Source organism: Hakea prostrata, chromosome 4 (genome assembly GCF_041222555.1).
Source record: "Hakea prostrata isolate BN-2017 chromosome 4, UWA_Hpros_2, whole genome shotgun sequence".
NCBI lineage: Eukaryota > Viridiplantae > Streptophyta > Magnoliopsida > Proteales > Proteaceae > Hakea > Hakea prostrata.
In genome coordinates, this window is record NC_142603.1 from 21,944,703 (window position 1) to 21,963,955 (window position 19,253).

The window sequence follows — 19,253 nt, forward strand, 5'->3', positions numbered from 1 at the left end:
AGGGAGTGAATGTCGGCATGATAAAGTTCGGTGGAAGAGGTGCTCTCATGACTTCTTCTGAGAAGGGTTCTCTATCAACCACATCATAGTCGTCATCGAGGTCCCGATCATCAAGTCGTCTCTCCATGGCATCTAATCTTCTCCCGAGACCATGCGCCTCTTGACGCACTTGCGGAGACCGAACACTTCCGAGATCAGAATATTGGGAAGTTGGTCCATGAGAAGATCCATATTGACTAACCGACCCTCTCGGGTTATTAGATCTAGAATGGCCTCTTCCGTGACTTTCTCCTTCTTGCTCCCGAACTCCTTCATTTCGCGCCCCTTTCTAGGTAAATCTTGAGTTTGCCTAAGCCCAGCCAAACGGTGGAACACACTTCCCCTCGACCGATCCTCTCGGGGACGTGGCTCTTCAATATGCACTCCTTGAGATCTTTCTCCAACTCGTTCGGCTGGCCTTCTTAGTATTCTGGGATTTCTCCTTTCTTCATTTGTCGGGCGTTGCCTATCCCGAGTCTGACGGACGGCTTCACGCCTTCGTCCCTCTTGGGAATTTCTGGGGGGTCCGGATGGTACCCCGATCTGATGGACTAAGCCTCGAACAACTCCTTGGAGTTCCAACATTTGTTGTTGGACTTCTCTTTGCATATTCTGCAAATCGGCCACGGTCGCTGGAATTGGAGGTTGACTCGAACCGCCTTCTCCAAATGGAGTTGGAATAGTTAACGGGGGATTCTCCGGAACTCCTTCTTGACCTTCCTCTGGAATAGGAATTTGTCGATCTAGAGAAGGGAGAGTTTGTTCTTCAACACGTCCGTTTTCTGTCTCCCGTTCTCTCGCTCGAGTGAGAATTTGAGAACTTGTCACCTGAGGTGTGGTACGTCTCGTCATGACTTTTTGTGACGTTTCCCACAGACGGCCCCAAATTGTTGCGTATAGAACTTCTTCGAGAGTCGGATATTGAGATGACCACCTTAAGTGCTCTCCAACCTTGTTGGAATAACTGAGATGCCTGCACACACAAAGAAAGCAAGAACGGTCCGGCCTAGTTTTGGCCGGGGAACCGCCTCCGACGCTCAAATCAGCCTAGATAACAATAATGGTTCTTGAGAGAGAGTTCTCAAGAACGTAATGAGTAAGTACTCAGATGAAAGTTCTCGTTACCTTTCTCCATGTTGGAGGTAGGTTTATATAGAAGTTACCTGGAGGCGGCGATTCCTTAGATTCCGGATCGATAGTTGAGGAGTGAGTGTAGTGGAATAACGGCTCCTTCTTTGTCGCACCTGATATCGCCGTTATGATGACTCACCTCCCCAATTCTCGGAATAGATATGCTGAGTGTTTATGAGTAACTAACTCTTCTTGACTTAGTCAAGAGAGTCTTCTGAGAAATGCTAGAGTTGGATATTTTTCCCAAGTGTGGCACTTCTCCAACGAAGAAATGAATCTGCCAAGATAGAGGTGTCTCTCCCGAATGAGGCCCTCGGGACCTTCTTTAGGGAAGAAGTGAGCCATCTCATATGGGAGGTGTTTCTCCCGAATGAGGCCCTCGGGACCTTCTTCAAGGAAGAAACCAGATGACAAAAAGGTGTATTTGTCCCGAGTGAGGCACTCGGGACCCTTTATGAGGGAAGAGAATCATCAACCCGAGGGGGGTGCATCTCTCCCGAGGGGGTGCCTCTCTCCCGAGGGGGGTGCCTCTCTCCCGAGGGGGTGGCCCCCGCCGGGGGGGGCGGCCCCCCACCGCCCCACCCCCCCCCCCACCCCCCCCCGCCCCCCCCCCCCCCGACGCCGGGGCCCCCCCCGCAGGGGGGGGGGGGCGGGAGGGGGGGGGGTGGATTTCCAACCCGAAAGCAACTTCATCCAGCTGGGCATCCAACATGTCAGCCTGGGTCCCAAATGACACGTAGATCACTGATTCCAGCGTGGCATGCTCGTCAAGCCACTTCACACACACAGAATTCTCCTGCTGGACCGGTTCGGCCGGTGGGTCGTAGAGTATGAGTGGACCAACGCACCATGATTTGGCTCCATTAGCAAAGAAAGACTCAAAGGTTGGCACGTGAGGCCCTTCTATCTCCATGAAGCTGTTCACGATAACCCCCCAGCTATCCATTTCATGCTGACCCGCCTCTGCTGTGAGCCGGGAAATCGGATTGTCTGGGTCCGGTGTCAAGAATTCCTCCGCCACGTCAGACCGGGTCAAGGTGAAGTGAAGTTGAAAACCGGGCAGCATTAGGGGTTCAGTATCTGAAGATACATGAAGATGAGGAGTGTGAACCCACACAGTCTTACCCATGGCTAGTGCAAACAGACCCATACCATGGAAGACTAGACGAGGAACACTGAATTCTTTACAAAGTGGGAGAGTCCAGCCAAGGAAGAAATCAGAGACAACACAGACAGGTAGATCATTGGATTGAGACATGGTTTGCAGGAGTTGGTGGAAGGGTTCTTGAAGCTTTCTGGTTGCTTCTAAGAAATGAGCATAGAAAGCCATGGAAGATAACTGAGCTGTGTTTTCACATCCTTTGGGAAGGTTTTCTGTGATGGGGAATGGAATTTCTGTGAGACGGATTTGTGGGTTTTTGGAGATCTGTTTGTAAATGAATGAAGCGTTCCCAGGAGTCGTAATGATGGTGACTTTGATGTTTCTCTGTGTGAGAGCTTTGGAGAGATCTACCAATGGGATGATATGGCCATAAGCCATGAAAGGGAAGATGACTATGTGGGGTGGTGCTGCAGAATCCATGAAATACTGCTGCTGCTGCTCTTTCTTCCACACCTTTGAATGTCCAGGAAGAAAGACCCTGGAAATTTAAGGAGAGAAAAATAAGCTCCTCAGTGTGGCGACGGAGAGGTGAGAGAGAAAACATATGCTCGAATATTAAGTTGTGCGTCTCCACTCATCTTTAGAAAAATTTAATAGTTAAAATTTACCAATGACTCAAGGGAGGCATGAAGATGCGTTGCAAGTTGCAACTGCATGCACCCTCCATCAATTTTTTTTTCAGAAGAGTCCTGTGACATCAGTCATTTTCCAAAAACGAAAACATTCTTTCTCTTGCGCTAATTTGTATTCAGTAAAATTATCATCTGGGCGGTAGTCGTGCTTCTAGGGCGGTGGTGGCAGCCGGTTCACATGCTCTACAATTTCCATCTCTTGCAATTCCTATGGTTCTTATCTAGAATTGTGGTATTTGGCAATTAATTATCTAAGAGTTAAAATTAGAAACCAACTAAGAATTGAATCTAAAAATCCCTAAATTTTCTCTTAATTTCGTTTCTCCTCTTTCCTTGAAACTTAATATTAGAAATAATTAATTGCTACGTATCACAATCCTAGATAGGAATTACAGGGAATTGCAGGTGGTGGGAATTGTAAAAGATGTGAACCCGATGGCAGAAAATTGTGTCATGTGGTGTTAAATAATCCAACGGTCACCTAATTCAAACCAAATCTGATTTTTTCTAAACTCTACCTCCATTTTCCTCTCTCTTCTCTCTTCACGAAATTGAAATAATCCTAGAATCTATGTTCATTGCAAGATTGAAGAATCAACCAAAAAGATAAGAACCATAACGAAGATTGGTAAAAACAAAGCATCTTCCCATGTTTTTGAATGGTTCTCGTTTGATATGGAAGGAAACCAAGATGAAGAACTAGGTGGAGGCAACCAATTTAATTCTAGAAAGCTTTTGAAGGAAATACAAACTTACTCCAGCGGCAATAATCATGATATTAGTATGAGTACTGATATGGGCAAATCCCGTTGGGTCAAATTGATAAAGACCGATCAGGTCCAATACAGTTCTACCAAGTCCTGGTCGGACCATGAATGACCCAACATGCTTTCACCAAGTAACGTTTGCCTTTTGAATAGCAACCGACTCCCTTAAGATTAGAGATGGGAATCATAATCAACTCAAGAAGATCGAATTGATCTTAGAGCCCAAATCAGACTCAGCCATCATAATGCCAATTAAACACTCTCTCTCAATGAACAAGACTTAATTACAGAGTTCAGGTCGAACTCAATCACTTGCTAGCCAAGGTAACTTCTCTCAAACTATAAATACCATACCCTCACTGGTTGTTTAGAATCATACCAACTAGCTATCTGCTTCTGCAAGCTGCTTTCTTCATCAAAGGATTGGGTATTCGAGGTCGAGCAAGTTCTTGCAAGTTCACTTGTTTATGCTATGCAGTCGAGCAGGATTTAGCAACAAGAAGTACTTAAGAACTTGAGGAATGTTTCAGAGGGAAAGGACGCAATTGCAACTGACGATGAAAGGTAAAGAAGCCATTAGAGAGAGAAAGACAGAAGAAGAAAAGATGCATCCGGTTTCAGAAGTTTTTGAAAACAATTGAGACCAAAGAAGAGTGATCCAAAGTTTTCATCTACTTTTTCTTTCGGATTGACTTAGAGAGCAAACTAGTTTGTTTCAAAACTTGACTTAGTCCTCCTTCCATTGAAATGACATAATATCCCTTTCCCATAGTCAAATTTACAGCTTTCATGACTGAATATGTAGGGAAGGGAAGTGAAGAGAATAGACGTAGATTTTAAGAAAAATCTGATTTGGTTTGAATTAGGTGATCATAGGATTATTTAATGCCGCACGACACAATCTTAGATGCAAATTGCAGGAAATTATGGGGAAGGGAATTACAGAGGATGTCAATCCATGGCAGCCTCTTATGTAGAGGGATTTGACCAAAATAAGGTGGGCGCCATCCGATGATCCATTGCACGATGTTACGCATTAATTAATAGTATCAAAGCAGGATCCAGTAAGACCAAAAAGGGATCAGGTTTAAGTCTCCACTCTTACCCATCTTTCTCCTCCTCCAGCCTATTGGCCTGGGTGATTGCGAGTCAATTGATAATGACCAAAAAATAAAAAGAAAAAAGAATTCATCTTCGTGAGCTATAAATATGGTTTTTTTTGTAAGACTATAAAATATGGTTAATGTTGGCGTAGAAGTTAAAGTAAAAGGGATAAGACAAAGACAATGGTTGATTATTTTATTTTTATTTTATTTTTATTAATGAAAAAGAGAAATGCCTTAATTAGTGGAGAGAAATTTGAGAGCAGGAAGAACCCAGTTGAGAATATATGCAAAAGATATGCTGAAGATGCTAAATCAGTGGAGTATATGTTGCTCAGTTGTCCATATTGCTGTGGGCCAGCTCCCCTTTAGCCTTTTGTTTCTCTCGAAACGGTCCTATCTCTCTTCATGAATGGTTCAAACAACGGGATCCTTTAACTAAAAGTAACAAAATGTAGACACAGAATAGATTCTCTTTGGCCATGTTTATATTTTGGTAAGTTTGGAGGTCATTTAATGAACTTTAATTCAATGGTATTTCTTGGTCTCCAAAAGAAGTTACAAGAATTACCCCAATAGCTCTCAAATAATTCATGGCAGCCACCATTGCTTCAGGTAAAACTTCCTTCGCCATTCACGATTGCAACTATCCTATTGATCACACGAGTTGGTGTCTGCCAAATGATTGAATCAAGCTAAGTTGTGATGCGACTTGCATTCTTAATTCTAGCAAGGGTGATCTTGGAGGTGCTCTTTGGGATCATCAAGGTCATCTTATTTCTGCTTATTCCAATGGGATCGAGTGTAATTCTATCTCATTCGATGAGAGTTGCGGAAATAAGAGCTAGTTTATTGTAGGCCTTGGAAAGAAATATTCATAATCTCATTGCCGAATAGGACTCTAAAGAAGTTATCAAATCAGTCATGTAGTTGATCCATCGGTAATGATGGATGCCATTCTTTGGATATCTCTAAGCTGAAGCAATCTTTGGATTCTATTATTTTGTTCTTAAGAATGCAAACAAAGTGGTAAAACTCTTTATCATTGTTCACCATTTCGGTTGAGCTTCCAAAAGTTTGCTCATCGTTCAACTCTTGGCTTTTGAATCATGTCAATGTTTGTGATAACTCAATTTTCAATGAATTTACCTTTTACCAAAAAATAAAAACACTATTTTTATATAAAGTTCGGGTAGATGGTATTAAGGATATTTTTTGGAAAATCAACCAACATCCTAACCGCCATTTCATCTCAAGCATATGTGGCTAGGATTGCTTCCAAGAGTTACACTGCTGTTAGAAGTGTCACAGCTGATCAAACACCATTTATTACATATAAGAAGAACTCTACAATTGATACTCACAAAGACACTAGGCAACCCAAAGGAGAGCTTGATACTGATTGGTACAACATCCTAATCAATATTTTATGTAATCTAAAGCACTGTAACTCTAGAGTCCTAGCACCACTGCTACAAGACTCATAGAACACTACAAAGAAGGACTCTTAGAAAACTAAGAAGAAGGACTATGTTTCTATATAAAGCTCTATTCTAAATCATTGTAAAATTAATGAATATTATCATTGTGCTCTCTCACACGCGCACTCTATCTCTCTCTTCTCCTCAACATCTCTCTCTCTCTCTCTCTCTCTCTCTCTCTCTCTCTCTCTCTCTCTCTCTCTCTCTCTCTCTCTCTCTCTTCTTCGCTTTTGTTCTCTTCAATTATTATTATTGTAACATGGCATCAGAGCACCAGGTTTTTTCTTCCCCCCTGCTTCACTTCCCTCCCTCAACAATCTACTAACCATGAAACTCACAGACAGCAATTACTTACTACAGAGGTCGCAACTTGTTCCCTCTTGAAGACTTATGACTTATTTTCTCTTGTGGATGGCTCCTTCATCTGTCCTCCTGCAACTACAGTCATTGAAGAAGACTCCATTCCCATATGCAAACCGAATCCTGCCTACAATTCATGGATTCGTCGGGACCAACTCCTCATGTGTTGGCTTTATTGCCTCACTCACAGAATCCTTTCATGCTTAAAGTTTTGGATGTTCTACCACCAAAGCAATCTGGTTTCATCTTGAATCTACCTATGCCACACCCTCTACAGCAAAGATTATGCAACTTTGCCTTCAGTTACAAAACTTGAAACGTGCTAATAGTACGATTCATGATTATCTTCTTCGTATTAAGCATACTACCGATCAACTTGCAACTGCCAATAAGATTATTTTAGATGATGATATTTGTCTTTATGTTCTCAATGTATTGGGCCCTGATTATTCGGCCTTTGTTACTTCTATTACAACTCGTGGCATCCCTGTCACTTTTGCTGAGTTAAAAGGAATGTTACTCACTTAAAAAATCCGTCTTAAGGATGACTTAGCCTATGACTCCTCTTTACCTTTGGTGAATCTCGCTCAAACCAGCAATACTCACAATTATTGTCCTCCCTTTTGAGGTTGATCACACAACCGCAACAGAGTTTTTCTTGGACGTTCTTCAAGCAATCATCCTCCACTTCTTGCCACTCCACCCTCTACTAGTGGTTACAAACAATAGCAGTCATCTCTCATTACTTGCCAGATTTGTGATCGTCACTATTATAGAGCTCACAATTGTTATCAACACTACAATCATGCTATTCAAGGTACAACCAATGCTCCCCCCTCTATGCATCTTTTCGAACTCCCTAGAGGATCTTATACCGACAACACTTGGTATCTTGACTCTGGGGCTACACATCATATCACCAATGCCCTTGACAATCTTCAACTTGCTCAACCTTATACTGGTACAGATCAAGTTTTGGTAGGTAATGGTACAGGCTTGCCAATCACTCACACTAGTACTTCTTCTCTCCCTATATAGCATTCTCCTGTTTTTCTCAATAAAGTTCTTCATGTCCCATCCATTTAAAATAACCTTTTATCCGTTTCTAAGTTTACTCGTGACAATAATGTTATCTTTGAGTTTCACCCTAACACATTTTTTGTGAAGGATCGAGCATCAGGGAATTGTCTTCTCTAGGGAACCGTTAGGAATGGGCTTTACCAGATGCCCTTGGGCAACTTTTATCCCCAAGCTTTCATTGGTGAACGAGCTTTTGTCTTCTAGTGGCACTCCAAACTTGATCCTGCCTTTAATTAGTCCATCGTCTTTTTTTTCAATTTAGATTACTTATTACATCTGAGAAAATTCAGTTTTTTTGTGATGCATGTCAAAAAGGAAAGAGTCATAAGCTCCCCTTCTCCTCTTCTACTTCAATCTCTAAAGTCCCTCTGGAATTGAATTATTCGGATGTATGGGTACCCTCTCTTATTGCTTCTATTGATGGTTTTCGGTATTATGTTATTTTTGTGGGTGCCTTTAGTAAGTACACTTGGTTGTATCCTATGCATTTGAAATCTGAGGTTGTTGGGATTCTTCAACGGTTTAAATTACTTGTTGAAAATTTAATTTCCCGCCGGATTAAACGCTTTCAGAGTGATTAGGATGGCGAATATCGCCCTATGTCTACCTTTTTTCACTTCTTGTAGGATTGATCATCGCTTCCCTTGTCCTCACACTCATGAGCAAAATGGGACTGTTGAGCGCCATCATTGCCATATTGTTGAGATTGGCCTTACCTTCTTAGCTTATTCTTCTTGCCTTAGAAAATTTTACAACTATGCCTCTGAAACTACAATATTTTTTATAAATAGGACTCCTAACCCTATTTTGGGCAATGTTTCACCCCACTACAAACTCTTCATAGTCCATCCAGACTATGCCTACTTAAGAGTTTTTTGTTGTGCATGCTACCCTTACCTTTGCCCTTATAACAAACATAAGCTAGAGTTTTGCTCTAGCATGCATGTTTTTCTTGGTTACAGTCCTCGTCACCGTGGGTATCATTGCTTCAATCCTCAAACAAATAAACTCTTAATTTCCCGCCATGTTGTTTTTGATGAAAAACAGTTTCCCTTTCACCATCCGTCACCCATTGCGATTACTTATCAATCTCCACCACCTTTACCTTCTTTTCTTAGCCCTCCTCCTCTGGTCCCCCCAACCCCACCCACACCCTTGGCCTAATTACCTCCCCTAGAAGACCATGACTCCCCTCCCCCACTAACCCCTATTTCTTCCCTAGGCCCCACACCTCCAACTCCTCCTTATCCTCTTCTCCCTCTTTGGATATCTTTATTGACCTTCCTTATGATTCTCAACCTCCTTCTCCTTCCCCACCTCATCCAAACTCTCCTTTTAACACTCATCCCATGGTAACTCACTCCAAAGCCCACCATCCACCTAGAGCCCTACTTACATCCATCTCTGATGATACCCAAATTGAGCCTACCTCTTTCACTACTGCCAACAAATACCCTCATTGGCAAATGACTATGGATGATGAATTTAATGCCCTAATAAAGAATGGCACTTGGTCTCTTGTCCCTCATTCTCCTCAGATAAATGATATAGGTTGCAAGTGGGTGTTTCAAATTAAAAGGAAGGCTGATGGTTCTATTGAAAGATACAAAGCCTGCTTAGTGGCCAAAGGGTTCAATCAACAAGAGGGTCTTGACTACAATGAAACCTTTAGCCTTGTTGCCAAACCCACTACTATCCGCCTGGTTCTATCTGTAGTTGTTTCCCACTCTTGGCCTATTCGCCAACTTGACATCCAAAATGCCTTTCTCAATGGCTTTCTAAATGAAAATAGTAGTCCACATGAAGCAACCACCAGGGTTTGCTGACCCTCTTCATCTTGATTATATTTGTCGTCTTCACAGATCTCTCTATGGTCTCAAATAGGCCCCTCGTGCTTGGTTTGATCATCTTAGTTCCTTCCTACTAGAATTTGGTTTTGTTGGATCTAAAACTGACACTTCTCTTTTCATTTATCATGGTATTTTTGGTACACTTTTTATCTTAATTTATGTGGATGACATCATTATTACTAGTAGCTCTGAAATGTTACTATCAAAATTTATGACTGTTATTGCCTCTATCTATGCTATCAAAGACCTTGGTTGTAACAACCCCCGTATTTTTAACCTGAGATCCGTATTGCAGGTCCAAGAACCCGAAGGTCTAGTCGGGTAAATTTGTGGAGTGTCCAGATAGAAGTCCATGATCCATACCCTAAACCCATAGATCTGGATTCTCTGTCTGAAAAGCCTGCCTTGCTTGGTAGTTGGACTTCTGGAAGTCAAGTGATGTCTGGAGATGTCCGGAATGAAGGTAAGATCTCCCCTATCTCTTCTTTAGGGCTAGGTTGTACTTGGACATCAACCCCTAGCAAAAGCACCATTTTATGGCAAAATACATGGGGGCGGTTGCTAGTGGCGGTCGATTAAACCAAGCAACCGTCTGGTCTGTTTTGGAGTTTTGCCCTATTTTGCCCTCTAACTTCTATAAAAGATAACACTCGCCTAATTTACGAGTATTTTATTCGTGGTTACCGTTTTTGGAGGTTAGGACGACTGCGGAGAAGTGCGAGCAGATCCGAAGTCTTTGGTAGTGATCTGGAGATCAATCCTTCCCTGTTTCTGGTATTCTGAAGTGAGGTAATGGATTCACCCTTCATCCTTTATCTCCCTTGTCTTTCAATTTCATGCTAACCCATCCCCTCATCATGGTGGTTACCCTTTTGACCAATCGTAACTCTCTTTCCAATCTTCTTGATGTGATTCATCCGAAAACGAAACCCTGCTTTCGTGAAAAGGATAGATCCAGTAAAGGGGAGAGTTCTAGGTAACCCAATTATGATGATTGTTAGGTTTCCTTTCACCCAATGGCTATAGGAGTGTTAGATTCGAGATTTAGGCTATGATCACTCAAAATCCGGATTGAAAACGGATGATCAGAAGCCTGAGTTTCAGATTGAAACTCTCTGTTTTTGGGGCGGTCGCTCAACCTAAGCGACCGGCACGAGCGACCGGCTGGTAAACAGTGACCAATTGACTTTTGCTTTTGATCCAATTTGATTCAATTAACTTATACATTATTATAACCCTGTATATAGGTGTTCTCTGTTTGAAGAGAAAGTCTTATAATAGTTTACGGATCTCTTTTTACGGATGATTTACTTATATGCAAGTAAGGACATTCAATCCTATCTTTATGAATAGACTTAAACATGCTAGTCTAATGTTTGTTAGTATTAGCCTTTCATTTTATATGCTGTTGTAATCATGTTCTACATGCTGATATTGTTATATTGCTGCTGTTTATCTTGTTTACATATATATTTTGTTGATTATGGATGTTATTTACTGATGATGGTTAGTATGTGGTTCTGATGGATGAGGTATTCCTTTGGGATATCTTAGCTTGAGATATCAGAAGGTTGTGGTATGGGACACATGCCTGCTGATGTCTCCAGCACTGTCATAACTATTGGATGACATTCTTAGGTAAAGTCAGAGTTGCATGGCTAGGTACCCCACATGCTACTACCCTTTTGGTAGGGGGATTAAAACCGGATGACTCGTAATGACAGTGATGTGACGTTGGTCCACTGTTAGTCATATAAATGGTAGGGTTGCATATGCTAGGGTTGGGCTCATGGACGTCCAAGGAACGGACCGGGTGTCGTGAGGAGCCATGAGAGCATTCCGCCCCAACAATATGTGGATGACCATAGGGTTATGGAATGAAGTCCAATAGAGGTAGCCAGTCCGTGAGGATTCTCATTCCTAGGTTGCGAAGGATATTGAACCGAGTTGGTTGGTGCCATAGGGGATGTATCTGGACTTCATGTAAACATGTTACTTGTATGACCTTGCATTGGATTAGAAACCCTGACATGCGCCAGTACTCATTACCAATGGTCGTGGTGAGAGAGTGTCGACTTAACCCCAGCCATGGTTTGAGAGCCAAGTGTGGACCTTCCATTTTACCCAATATCCCTACAGACGTAACCAGTCCTTGCCGGATCAAAGTGACTAGACTTACCCAGAGGAGGGCTAGTGTATATCTTAAAGCATGTCAGCTGTTAGAGACTTGCATCGTTAGAATCATAGTATCATTCATACTTTGCACTCATCCATATCATGTACGCATTTCTGATTTTGTTGTATATTGGATGGGAATTGTAATTGTTCTTACTGAGTTCTCCAAAACTCACTCCTTTATTTGTATATGTTGTATTAGTCTGCAGATGGAGGAAATGTGTTGGAAGATGGATTGGTTTCCTATGAAGGAACCTTCCCATATGAAGAGGATGTGGCACCGGCAATGGGAAATGGAGATAGCCTGTGCGGAAGCTCCTGCGAGTGCATGGAATGCGCTTATCGCACCCATTGATACAGAGACGACAAGTTACCAGACAGTTCGCTAAACGAATAGAGAAGAATTGGAGGACCCCTCATCTTGATAAACTTGAGTCTAAGTTTATAGCCTTAGAAAAGGAAACTAGAAAGAAAATAATTTAACTCTTTTGATTGCTTCTGCTGAACTCGTATTCATTTTTTATTTATTATTCTTTCATTGATAATTTTTATTAGAGTATTTGAACTCCTGTAATCCTTTAATTCATTAATTGAACTATTATTGCTCTTGATTGTCTTCATTTATATTCATTATTGTTGATAGACTAAAACCGTGGATCCTGTGATGGATCACTCCCACGGGTTGTCGGGCGGTTAACCGAGACCGGCAAGTGGGGTATGACATTGGTCCCCTCCATTACTTTCTTGGAATGTCTCTTTCTTTATTTCATGATGGTCTTCAACTTTGTCAATAGCAATATATTACTGACCTTCTTCGCAGGGCCAACATGAGTGATTGCAAGCTATTACCAATGCTCTTTCTCCCTCTACTCAGTTGAGCAAATTTTCGGGGGAGCTAATGGCTGATCCTACATTATACAAAAGTATTGTAGGGGCCTACAATATGCTACTATGACTCGTCCTGACATATAGTTTGCAATCAACAAAGTCCAAGTCTTGATCATTGGTCTGTTGTCAAAAGGATTCTACAGTACTTAAAGGATACACTCTCTTATGGAATAGTCTTCAACAAATCCTCTAATATGACTTTAACCGCCTTTTTCAATGCTAATTGGGCTGGATGCCTTGATGATCGTAAGTCTACCAGTGGTTATGTTGTCTTCCTGGGGCCCAACATCATCTCTTGGAGTTCTTGAAAACAATCCATTGTTGCTTGCTCCAATACAGAGTTTGAATATCGAGCTCTTGCTAATGATGCAGCTGAGGTCACTTGGCTACAATCTCTACTTCACGAGCTTCATATATTCCTAAATGCTGCTCTTGTACTCTGGTGTGATAATATTAGTGTCACCTATCTCACTGCAAATCCTGTCTTTCATGCTCATACCAAACATGTGGAGATTGACTTCCACTTTGTTCGTGATAAGGTTGACAAAGGAGATCTTCATGTTTGTTTCCTATCTACTAAGGATCAACTGCCTGATATCTTCACCAAGCCGCTATCTTCTCCATGTTTCAGCACCTTACTAACTAACCTCAAGGTCACTTCACCTCCCTTGAGTTTGTAGGGGCGTATTAGGGATATTTCTGGAAAATCAACCAACATCCTAGCCGCCACTTCATCTCAAGCATATATGGTTAGGATTGCTTCTAAGAGTTCCACTGCTATTAGAAGTTCCACAGTTGATCAATCTTCCAAGAGTTCCACTGCTGTTAGAAGTCCCTCAACTGATCAAACAGCAGTTATTACATACAAGAAGAACTCAACAATTGGTACTCACAAAGACACTAGGCAACCAAAAGGAGAGTTTGATATTGATTGGTTAATTCAACATCCTAGTCAATATTTATGTAATCTAAAACATTGTAACTCTAGAGTCCTAGCACCCTACAGGACTCCTAGAACACTTCAGAGAAGGGCTCCTAGAACACTAAGAATACGGACTCCGTTTCTATATAAAGCTCTGTACTAAATCATTGTAAAATTAATTTGAATATTATCATTGTGCTCTCTCTCTCTCTCTCTCTCTCTCTCTCTCTCTCTCTTCTTCTTCTTCTTCTTCTTCTTCGTTTCTCTTGTTCTCTTCAATTATTATTATTCTAACACATGGGTACCCATCCATTTTTCCTAGATGTTTTGGGATGTGGTGGGAGGAGATCTATGCCATTTTGTCCTTAACTTTTTTTTCAATCTGGAGTTCTTCCGATTGAAAGCAATAGAAACCTGGTCAGTCTGATTCTAAAGTGTCAACAACCAAAGATGAACGAGCAATTCAGGCCAATCAGCTTAATTGGAGTAGGAGTCAAGGAGATTACCAAAGTACCGGCTCCTAGATTGGAATCTATTCTGCCTAACCATGTATTCCCTCCCCAGTTGGCGTTTATCCAAGGTCATTTAATTTCAAATAATGTGTTTACCTCTCATGAAGTTTTTAACTATATTAAGCACAAGAAGAAGGGGAAGAAAGGGCTAGTAGCATTGAAGCTCAATATGAAGTGAACTTATGATAGAGTGGAGTGGATTTATTTGGAGAAAATTCTGGGGAAGATGGGATTCTGCCATGCTTTTGTGCGGTTGGTGATGGGAACAATTACGTCGGCTACCTACTCAATTCTAGTCAATGGGGGAGAAAGAGTTTTGAATGATGCCTTCACGGGGAATTCGTCAAGGTGATTCCTTATCCCTAGTGCTATTCATTATTTGTATCCAAGGGCTAACCAATTTCTTACGTAGGCAAAAAGAGAAGTAGATCAAAAGGATTCAAGTCTAGAATAGGAGGCTCTCCCTCTCGCACTTGTTGTTTGCCAATGACACACTAATGTTCTTTGCGGTGAAGACTAAAGAAGTTTTAATCTCAAGGAGTGCACCAATAAATGTTGTGCAGGTACTAATCAACAAATTTGTTGCGTCTTACTTGCAAGTGCACAAGGCCGCCTAAGTAATATAGTGACAGAAGAGATATCGTTCTTGCCAAATTACATACTAACTTCCAGAACACTTATAATTATCTAGTCGATCGAAGTGCTAAGAATTAATTAAAATCAATCCACTAATTATATTGATGAAAATACGAAATAAACCAACCAAGCAAAAATACTAGAGCCCCTAAACAATATCATGAATTATTAATCTCCCCCTTCATACATCAATTTACTCTCTACTTTTGTCGATAGGATTTCACAATTAGATCTCCTCACTTGTTACGCATGAGGGCCCCAACACACCAAATCACTTAAAAAATAGAAATAATAAAAATAATAAAAATAAAAAAGAAAGAAGAAGAGAGAGAGAGAGAGAGAGAGAGAGAGAGAGAGAGAGAGAGAGAGAGAGAGAGAGAGAGAGAGAGAGAGAAGGAAAAGAGAGATCAATTCAATGCATTATAAAAAATTTAGAATCTATTAAGAAATCTAACCTAAATGCACAACGGAATTGAAACAAGAAAGAAAGCAATCAAGCATGACACAGGATGTTTACTTGGTTCGCTCCTAAGACCTACATCCAAGGATGAGTTGAGCACTCAACAAGCTATGCAATCATCAAATAGCAAAGCAAGGTTACAGCCCTAAATCATGAAGTAATACTCTATACATGGACCAAGAGAGAATACACAAGACCAAGGAACGACCACTTCTGTAACCGTAGTCCAACCAAAGCTTATCTCCTTCCTGCGCAGAGCCAAGAACACTATAGCCAATGCCTTCAACGCAAACAATAGCAGATGCTATTAACCTCCATTAGAGCATCACCCAAGATGAAGAACTAGGGCACAACCGAAGCACCACTCTCAGAACCGAGAGCAAGAACCAGAGAGAACGAGTGAGAGAAAATGAGAGAATCGTATGAGCAACACACCTTAATCGAAGCCCTAAACCCCAATTGCATGATATACAAACATGAGGCTAAAAAGACTACTTTGCCCCTCAAACTAACCCATAAGACAAACCCAGTCCTAAGTTAACCTGAAAAGACAAGTATACCCCTGTGTACATATACAATAGAATGATAAAACAAGGAAATGGTAAAGCTTGGGACTCTCTCAACACAAGGTGGGGACTCACTCAATCCTTTTAACACAAGTGTACACAAGCAAAATCTATCTTCAAAGATGATCTCTTTCCATGAAGTGACTACAAGAGAGAGAGAGAGAGAGAGAGAGAGAGAGAGAGCCGTTAGAGAAAAGAGGGGCGGGGGGTTGAATGGTTCAAGAGCTTTTAATGCTCTTGACGGTTGTCTTGACTTCATCGAGAATTCATTGTTGTATCAAGGGAGGGCAGAACTTAATTGCAGGTTATTGATGAAATTCATTGCTGTATCAGGGGAGGGCAGAACTTAATTGCAGGTTATTGATGAAATTCATTGCTGTATCAGGGGAGGGCAGAACTTAATTGCAGGTTATCAGAGCCAACAGAGATGCAGCAACTGATTCCTCAAGAGCTGGTCTCTTTTATGATGTGTCCTGGTGCGAGGATACAATAGAAGGGGGCACAGTTAATCAGCAGGGAAAGCCAGCTAATGGGAGCGTAGTCGATATCATGGTTGGTTGATCTTTGTAGCCAATCCATCAGTTTTTCGCCCTTTGAATAAATTGGCTTTAGTATGAAAAGAATAATTAATTAATTACATATAATTAATTATTTAATTGTCTATAAATTCATATCTTCTCAATCTAATATAAAAAGAATTTGTAGGTATGTCCCAATAACTTTATATAATTATGTAAATGACCTCCACTTTATATCTACAGAAAAGATGTAAGGGTACATAGTTAAAGATCGATCAATTTTCTGACGATTCCAAAGTAACCACAAATAAGACATATCACACCAAAAACATCAACAGACTAGTATACCATCGAGGTGTTAGTATAAGTACTAGACTCCTAGTTGGCTAAGCAATCGTATTAAGTTCTCATAAGATGAACCACCCTCCTGAACCGCCTTCTTCGACACCCGGCTCAACTCCTTGACTTTTTCCCTTGCATTCTTCCCCTTCTCTCCTCCCATCAACTCCTTCACACCTTCACTGATCGCCTCCCTCCCTACGATGCTTTCTGGCCCAGCTTCCTTCTCAATACTGAGCCCTGCACCCAACCCATCAACATAAAACTTAGCATTGAAGAACTGGTCCGCTATCATGGGCCAGGCCAGAACCGGAACTCCCTCTGATATGCTTTCTAGAACTGAATTCCACCCACAGTGGCTCAAGAACCCAGCAGTCGACCGGTGCACGAGGATCTGCCTTTGGTCGACCCAGTCTCTCATTATCAGACCCCTACCTTTCACCCTCTGCTCCAAACCTTCAGGTGTGCACCAGCTCTTGGACCTCACGACCCATATGAAAGGGTGGCTCGACATCTCCAACCCGAAAGCAACTTCCTCCAGCTGGGCATCCAACATGTCAGCTTGGGTCCCAAATGACACGTAGATCACTGATTCCAGCGTGGCATGCTCGTCAAGCCACTTCACACACACAGAATTCTCCTGCTGGACCGGTTCGGCCGGTGGGTCGTAGAGTATGAGTGGACCAACGCACCATGATTTGGCTCCATTAGCGAAGAAAGACTCAAAGGTTGGCAGGTAAGGCCCTTCTATCTCCATGAAGCTGTTCACGATCACCCCCCAGCTATCCATTTCATGCTGACCCGCCTCTGCTGTGAGCCGGGAAATCGGATTGTCTGGGTCCGGTGTCAAGAAGACCTCCGGCACGTCAGACCGGGTCAAGGTGAAGTGGATTTGAAAACCGGGCATGTTTAGGGGTTCAGTATCTGAAGACACATGAAGATGAGGAGTGTGAAGCCACACGGTTTTACCAATGGCTAGTGCAAACACACCCATACCATGGAAGACTAGACGAGGAACACTGAATTCTTTACAGAGTGGGAGAGTCCAGCCAAGGAAGAAATCAGAGACGACACAGACAGGTAGATCATTTGATTGAGACATGGTTTGCAGGAGTTGGTGGAAGGGTTCTTGAAGCTTTCTGGTTGCTTCTAAGAAGTGAGCATAGAAAGCCATAGAAGGTAACTGAGCTGTGTTTTCACATCCTTTGGGAAGGTTTTCTGTGATGGGGAATGGAATTTCTGTTAGATGGATTTGTGGGTGTTTGGAGATGTGTTTGTAAATGAAAGAAGCATTGCCTGGAGTGCTAATGATGGTGACTTTGATGTTTCTTTGTGTGAGAGCTTTGGAGAGATCTACCAATGGGATGATATGGCCATAAGCCATGAAAGGGAAGATCACTATATGAGGCTGTCCTGAAGAACCCATGAAATACCGCTGCTGCTGCTGCTGCTCTTCCTTCCACACCTTTGAATGTCCAGGAAGAAAGACCCTGGAAATTTAAGGAGAGAAAAAGAAGCTCCTCAGTGTGGCGACAGAGAGGTGAAAGAGAAAAGAGATCCTGGAATATTAGGTTGCAAACTCAATAGGAAAAATGGTTGAATGATTTCGTATAAGAGAACTTCAAATATATAGGTAGCATACATTCCATGCTGTTAGGTAACTATGAACAGTAAAAGAAAGATGTAAAACATGGAAATATAATACATGGAAATGTTTGTTTGGAAATACAATACATGGAAATGATTTAATAGAGAAACCAATCAAGCCAAATTAGGATACTGATGAAAAGGAAAGATGAGATGGTATGTAAAGAATTCAAATGAGAGTAGTGATGAATGGAAAGAATCCAAATGAGCGGATGAAATGATATGGAAAGAATTCAAATGAGAGGAGCAAATAATATGGAAAGAATTCAAATTAGAGACAATTAGAGAAAGGATGAAAAATCATCCTTATCACGCCTGACACTCCCCCTCAAATTGGAGAGTGAATGTCGAGAACTCCCAACTTGCCTTTGACTAAGAAATAAATCTTTTCCAAGGGCCTTGGTGAAAATGTCAGCAACTTGAGCAGGAGTAGTGGTGGAGGTGGGTTGAATAAGACCATGGTGAACCTGATCGCGAATCACATGACAATCAATCTCAATGTGCTTGGTGCGCTCGTGAAAGACTGGGTTCACAGCAATATGTAAAGCAGCTTTATTGTCACAAAATAAAGGTATTGGTTGAGGGACCATGACACCAAGATCTTTTAGCAATGTAACTAACCACATGACTTCACAAGTAGTGACAGTCATAGCACGATATTCAGCCTCAGCAGATGGCTGGAACCAAGAAATACACAATATTCAGTGGTAGATCTATGAGTCATAGGGCAACTTGCCCAATCTGAGTCACAATAAGCACGAAGAGATAACTCATTATCAGCAGATAAAAGAATCCTTTGTCCTGGAGTGCCATGGAGGTAACATAGTAAACAACTAGCAGCATCCATATGAGGTTTACCAGGCTCATGCATGAATTCACTAAGAACATTCATAGTGTGAACAATATATGGACAAGTAATTGTGAGATAAATAAGTCTACCCAATAACCGACGGTATGGTGTTGGATCAGGTAAGGACTCACCATC

At 41.7% G+C, this 19,253-nt stretch overlaps 2 pseudogenes; both read right to left on the reverse strand.

The window, feature by feature from the left end:
- Positions 1-1,840: 1,840 nt before the first annotated feature.
- Positions 1,841-2,808, reverse strand: LOC149018494 (putative UDP-glucosyl transferase 73B6 pseudogene; annotated as a pseudogene).
- A 13,680-nt stretch (positions 2,809-16,488) lies between these two features.
- On the reverse strand, positions 16,489-18,136 carry LOC149018495 (putative UDP-glucosyl transferase 73B6 pseudogene; annotated as a pseudogene).
- Between the last annotated feature and the right edge of the window lie 1,117 nt (positions 18,137-19,253).